Source organism: Schistocerca piceifrons, chromosome 1, assembly GCF_021461385.2.
Source record: "Schistocerca piceifrons isolate TAMUIC-IGC-003096 chromosome 1, iqSchPice1.1, whole genome shotgun sequence".
Lineage (NCBI taxonomy): Eukaryota > Metazoa > Arthropoda > Insecta > Orthoptera > Acrididae > Schistocerca > Schistocerca piceifrons.
In genome coordinates this window covers 695,960,014-695,967,459 of record NC_060138.1, presented here as the reverse complement: position 1 = coordinate 695,967,459, position 7,446 = coordinate 695,960,014, and the positions used below count along the sequence as shown (strand labels likewise).

General features: G+C 40.4%; 1 non-coding gene across 1 annotated transcript; it reads right to left on the bottom strand.

The window, feature by feature from the left end:
* Window positions 1–428: 428 nt before the first annotated feature.
* Window positions 429–501, bottom strand: Trnar-ucg. Its single transcript has one exon. It is a non-coding gene; the product is annotated as a tRNA-Arg (tRNA).
* Window positions 502–7,446: the final 6,945 nt, after the last annotated feature.

Sequence of the window (7,446 nt, the reverse complement as noted above, 5' to 3'; positions counted from 1 at the left end):
TAAGAACAAACACACACACCCATGCCCGAGGGAGAACTCGAACATCCGCCGGGATCAGTCGCACAGTATTGTGGAGCAGTTGGGTGCAAAAATTTTATTGTGCATTTATCTTATCTATGCGTCATGAAGAACCGATAACAGCGCAGTACCATCGAGCTTGCGATATCTATGTCTGAACATGTTAAAAATACGGTCGTGATGGCAGCATTTCAACCTGAAACACATTTCTGAACGAAAACTATATAGTGACTGTTTATTGCGCAGTCTTGTTTCATACCACTAAGAGACCTAAAGGTCTCATCATCTAAAGCGTCGAACATAAAATATCACCTCTTTGTATGGGGAATAGAATCATGACACAGTGGTAAATATGAACGAATGTGAGAAGCTGAAGAAAATTAAGCGAAATTGTGAAAGAAAAATCTCATCGACCGTGACAGGACTCGAACCTGCAATCTTCGGATCCGAAGTCCGACGCCTTATCCGTTAGGCCACACGGTCGACACAGCAGCGGTGCTGAACATCACAACTTCAGATACGCTCAAGTTAATGTGCTGAAAAGAATGAAAATGGATTCTTTTTTATGCTGTGTATCTTAAAAAATAATGAAAACGCAAGTACCGTAGGCGACAGAACAACTTAACACTGTGTTTCCAAAAACCTACGTGCAACAGTTTTTCACCTTACGTAGAATCGAGAAGAAGTATTTCTGTCAAAATTTGCAAGAAAACTGAAACGACTGACCTTCTCCAACTCCCGAGGACATAACTTTTCCCTCGTTACATGAAGATTACATTGTGATGTCATCAGTGACAGAAATAAGTGCCACAATGACGAGAAACAGACTCATGGGGTACAGAGTAGACCACGTAGGGGAAAAAAGACATCGAAAGAAAACAAAAGAATAAGAATATCGCTGGTTGACAAAAATTAATTGTATCTTAAGAGTTACAGAACGTATATACAGCCACTTCGCTTGCACAAAAGTTTGTCAATTGACCACGGTTTCGATTACACTAGGGCACTCTTCACCAGAATAAAAAGTTACATGGAATACCTAAAAGTATAATGACGTAGACTGAAATAAAATACACTTAATAGCATTACTTCCATAAATCACGTACAAACAGAATGTACTTATACACCATGGTTTAAAACGTCTGAGCACAAGTGCTCTCGTCACACAGAAATGGCACAGGAATAAAAACTAAAATTTCGAAGTATAATTGTAAACCAGATAAAGTTCTCGGTGGGATATAATGACAACCGGAAGTCGGGTAGGGCCAAGAGCGGCATAATACAGCCGCTACCGTCAGACTAAACGCCTAACACGCCGAGGCAGCCACGAAGTGGACACGAAACCAGATCCGCGCAACCTAGCTGGAAGTAATCGAAATACAAATAACTTAAAAGTAAATGAGGCATTGCAAAGACAATTTTAAATATTACTGGTAACAAATAGGAACCAGAGCATGAAAGTTGTAACATAATGTAACAGTCTTTTTTGCAAAAGAAAACACAGTTCAGGTAATATACAGATAAAATGTAAGATCGGAAAGAAAAACGATGTTGAGGAGACTACATTGAGGAGACTATCCCCTTTCAGGCAATTTTAATTAGCGACTCTATGCCTTGAAAAAAGTTTTTGTTGCTTAATTGCAACTGTTCGTTAAGAATGAAACCGTCCTTCAGAGATAAGTGTTTAAAAATTTCTAGCTCTTCTAAGATGTTAAGCCTAAAGCCTTTTTTCTCTGAGTGCAAGATCGGGACGTCTTTTAAATCTTTAGGATTATGCTCTGTGATTAATAAATGATCGGTGAACGTTGAATTACGAGCGTTGGAACATTGGTGCCATTTTTCTGTAGAAGGTGTTCTTTGTATCTTATCGAAATAGCTCGGCCTGTTTGCCCTATGTAATGGGCGGAACAATCGTTGCAAATAATTTTATAAACACCAGAGTTTATTAAAAGGGAAAGTGTAGGTTCCAAGTTAGGTATGATGTTATTTTTTAAAGAATTATTAGTGGAAAATGCTACTCTACAGTTATACTTATTTTGAAGCAGACGCTATATTTTGTAAGAAACTGGACACAGAAATGGTATAGGGAAAATTTTTTCTTTTCATTAGGTTCATTATTAGAAATGTCTAAGGTGAAGATTCTCTTATTGGTTTTACTACTAAAAATATTATCTACTATGGAAGTGTCATAGCCATTATTGACTGCAATAGTTTAATCAGACAGATTTCAGATTTTAGCTTTTCACTAGAAAGAGGGGTGGAGGTGGCTCTGTGGATAGCTGAATGAAAAAAAGCTTTCTTATAAGAATGTGGGTGTACTGAAGTGAAAGGTATAATTTGATCAGAAATGGTTTCTTTTTTGAATATATGGAAACGAATTTTGTCGTCTACTATCGTACGAGAGAGATCTAGAAATTTTAACTGCCAGAACTCATTATCAAGTTCACAAGTGAAAAAACTATTTTCATGAAACTCGTTAAAAATTTTGAAAAGTCGATCAATACTGTCGTTAGGCCCTTTGTAACTGATCAAGATGTCGTCGACGTTTCTAGCGTATGAAAGAATGCCTACAGCTGATGCTGAGAAACTAATGAAAAATTTTACTTCTAAAGAATTGCATCTGCAAGGATTCCTACTAAGGGGTTTCCCATAGCTTTGCAGTAAACTCAAAATAATTGTATTTCACTACGGTACGAAGTAAGTTCATAAACTTCGTAATTTTCTCATCAGGTAAGTCTTTTTTGAATGAACGTAAATTTTTTCTACTATGTCTAAGGTTGCAAATACTGGCACGTCTGTGCAGAGATTTTTAATGTCAAACGAAAGTAATTTCGTATCTCTGCCACAGTGAACGTCTTTAATTTTATTAACTAAACCTTGACTATTAGTAACAGAATAATTATTATGGAAAACAAACGATTTTTTAAACATGTCTTGCAGAAATTTGGCGGGTCATATGGTCTTTTTATGGACTTAAAACTGGCATTAAAAATCTCAACACAAACGTGCCAATACTTGCAACCTTAGACATTAAGAACTGGGCTCAGATTTAGAAGAACAATTGACCATGCTCTAGGAACACATGTACCTAGTACAATAGGCGGTCGAAATGCGAGGGACCCTCCGCGGAATAAAATAACTATAAGTATACGACTAAAGAAACAGAACCTGCTGCACAATATAACTGTTGGAGCTTTAATGGTGGCAACCATTCATTTACGACTTATACAAAAAAGGTACAGGGTGTCCAGAAAAGGACTCCCTGATTTCAAAATTAAATATCTCGAAAACAAAGATCGACAGAGGAATGCAGTAAACGGTATGTTTATTGTGAAAGCTGTAAGAAGTTTATACAGTAGTTTGAAATAATAGTTACAAAAGCTGCTAACAGATGGCGCTGTAATCGCCATACGTAATGCCTAGTATAAATAGTGATCCGAAGCCCAGAGCGATCAGTTCCAATAATGAAACGTGAAAAGAGGTTAGCGTACCGAAGGAAGAGATTAAAACCATGTACTCCATTGAACAACGCGTTTTTCTGGTGCTAGAGTACCACAGGTTAGAAGAGAGTCCTACGGCAACAAGGCGAAGTTTTCAAGCACGATTTAATGTTCCAAAAGGACCCGATGCGAAAACCATTCGTACGCTCTTCGCAAAATTTCAACGAACAGGCAGCGTAACTGATGAACTGGTGAGGCATGTTGGCCGCAAGCAAACCGCAGTTACGCCTGAAAATATCGCCACAGTTTCTGGAATTATTCAGCGAAATCCAATGTCATCCGTCCGTAGAATTGCATCTGAGACTGGTTTGAAGCGTTCCAGCACGCAGAAAATACTGAGAAAGAGCCTACACATGTTTCCATTCAAAATTCAAACGCACCCGGCCATACCCGTACGAGCTGTGCAACAAAGGGTTGCCTTTGCTAATCAGATGCTCACAATGATTGATAGTGAAGGATTTGATGTTGGCTGCATCTGGTTTACAGATGAAGCACACTTCCGCCTGAATGGATACGTGAATAAGCAGAACTGGCGATTTTGGGGTTCCGAAAAGCCATATTTGTGTGAAGCGAAACCCCTGTATTCTCCTACAGTTACTGTGTGGGCTGCAATATGCTGCAGAGGCATTATTGGCCCTTTCTTCATTCGAGAAACGGTCACTGGTGCACGTTACGTTGCAATTTTGGAACAATCTGTCGCCACACAGCAAGCGTTAAAGGATCGACCAGGTACTGAATGGTTTATGCAAGATGGAGCCCGACCACATCGGACCGAACAAGTGTTTCGATTTCTTGAGGAATACTTCGGGAATCGAGTCATTGCTTTGGAATATCCCAAATTTACTGGTGCAGGCATGGATTGGCCTCCATATTCGCCGGATCTGACTCCCTGTGACTTTTTTTTGTGGGGCACAGTGAAAGACGAGCTTGAATCGGCGATCTCTGTGGCATGTGAATCCATTTCGGTTGAGACACTACGAAATGTGGTGGCGAATTTCATTCTTCGTTTGCGCCACCTCTGTAGTGCCAATGGTGAACATTTTGAAAACATTGTGATGTGATTGTTTACAAAGATTGTTTTCATACGATTATTTCACTTATGTATGCTGATATGAGCTGTACAGCGTACAGCGCCATCTGTTAGCAGCTTTTGTAACTATTATTTCAAACTGCTGTATAAACTTCTTACAGATTTCACAATAAACATACCGTTTACTGCATTCCTCTATCGATCCTTGTTTTCGAGATATTTAATTTTGAAATCAGGTAGCTCTTTATGGACACACTGTACATGTTTAGATGTTTCATTGTTCGACAGAATAGTCACCAGCATTGGGTGTAACTCGTTGCCAGTGATGTGAAAGTCTTCTGGTTTGAAAAGTTCCCGATCCTTCTTACAGGGATATACGCTCACAAACCGCCCATCACGCTGCAGGTCAGTCCTCGGACGCATATGACGTCCGTCATGACTGACTTGTTCGATCGATGGGTTTGGAAAGTGCCTTACTATTATCCACCATATCCCCGACCCTTAAGCCTTTGTGACTTCAACTTGTTTCCTAAGATGAAAAAATCAATTCATAGCGTTCGCTTCAGGACGTTTACAGAGAGTCATCGTGGGATAGACCCCTCCACTCGAACTATCAACACGACTCATATCGCTGCCAACGGTTCATCAACAATGCTGGTGACTACTCTGAACATGTCTCTACTTTGTATAATAAAGCAGCTGTCACTGTTAACGCTGCAACACTCGTAGGCATAAAAGCAAAGCATAAGGCAATAATAGACAGGGAGATGCTAAATGATACGCGTTTGGCTATCAAGAGGACAATGTGTGAGGCCTTCTACGACTTTCGTAGCAGAATATTACCGAATGATTTCTAACAAAACTCAAAAAATTCTGGCTATATTTAAAAGCTATTACTGGTACCGAAGTTAGTGCCTAGACACTCATGGACAAGACAGGAACTGAAGTTGAGGGTAGCAAAACAAAAGCAGAAATGCAAAGTGATTTTCCAAATATTCCTTTACAAACGGAAATACAGGGGTAGTGCCCTAATTTAATTCTCGCACCACTGCGGAGATGACTGCTACAGATATTAGTGTCAGTGGTGCTGAAAACAGCTGATATCGCTAAAACTGAACAATGTTCGAGAACCCGACGGAACCCTTCTTGCAATTCTCTCACATGACTTTCTGACAGGCATGTATCAAGCAGTATTTTCCGATTTTCGAAAAGCATTTGACTCAGTACAACACGTACGCTTATTATCAAGACCACGATTGTATAGGTGCAATTGCACTGACCATCGGTAACAAATTAAAGATGAGAAATTAATCGCCGACGACATTAATTCATGGCTACCTAACCACCAGAGAACGAGTACAGCATCTTAAAATTGAATGTGGCTCATCTACGCAACAGTGGCTCCATCGTGTCCTGTTCTTTGAACCCTTTCAAACAAGGATCACTCACGAGGCACCTTAATTTAACATAGACCCAGTAGTAGAAGATGTAAACAAATTAATAAATAATTGCGAATAATAAACGAGAAAATATTCACGATGTGTTACTGTAAGTTCGTAAAGTGGCTGACAACCGAATGACTAGCATAAACCATGTACAAGTATTTATTCAAATCACACCAAATCCATTCCGACTAGTGGTCTCACATAGATATTTACTGAACATAATAGACGTAAAAAGCAAAATTACTTAATTTTACGGTGCAAGAAGAGCATTCGGAAAAACTTATATTGTAATAAATTCTTAAAGTTCAGCCAGCGCTTACAAGTCCATATACGTTAACAAAGTCACCACGGCAGAAATATTTACTCACTGATAGCCTGGCGAAGAGTCTGTGCCCACTAGTGTTCAGAGTCACAAAATATGTCTGGAAGCACATCCAAATATTTCTAAATCTTTAAGCTCAGAGGGCTATCTTGTGGCACAGTCTTACCACAAACTTACCTTACCAACCAAGCTATGAAGACGAAAGACCTCGAAGTTTCCTCTCACCTCCTATTTAAAAACTTGGTCAGCCTTCAACTTGGCAACCACTATTAAACTAACATATATATTTTGACATACACTGAGGAGCCAAAGACACTGGTACATCTGCCTCATATCGTGTAGGGCCACTGCGAGCACGCAGTAGTGCCGCAGCACGATGTAGCAAGGACTCAACTAATGTCTGAAGTAGTGCTTGAGGGAACCTACACCATGAATCCTGCAGGACTGTCCATAAATCCGTAAGAGCACGAGGGGCGGAAGCATCCCCGTTATGCTCAATAATGTTGATGTCTGGGGAGTTTGGTGGCCAACGGAAGTTTTTAAATTCAGAAGAGTGTTCGTGGAGCCACTATGTAGCAATTTTGGGTATGTGTGGGGTGTCGCATTGTCCTGCTGAAATTGCCCATACACAATCAGTCCCCTAGAACTTAGAACTACTTAAACCTAACTAACTTAAGGACAACACACACATCCATGCCCGAGGCAGAATTCGAACCTGCGACCGTAGCGGTCGCGCGGTTCCAGACTGAAGCGCCTAGAACCGCTCGGCCACATTGGCCAAGGTCCCGTTCTTGCAGGATCTTTTTCCGGCGGTAGCGATGTCGGAGATTTGATGTTTTATCGGATTCCCAATATTCACGGTACACTCGTGAAATGGCCACACGTGAAAATACCCACTTCATTGCTACCACGGAGATGCTGTGTCCTATCGCTAGTGCGCCGACTATAACACGACGTTCAAACTCACTTAAATCCTAATAAGCTGCCGGAGTAACCGATCCAAAAACTGCGCCAGGCACTTGTCTTATACCGTATAGGCTTTGCCGAGGATACCGCCTTATTCTGCCTGTTTACATAGCATACCTACACCAGTTTCTTTGGCGCTTCAGTGTATATTCATTTCAGACATCT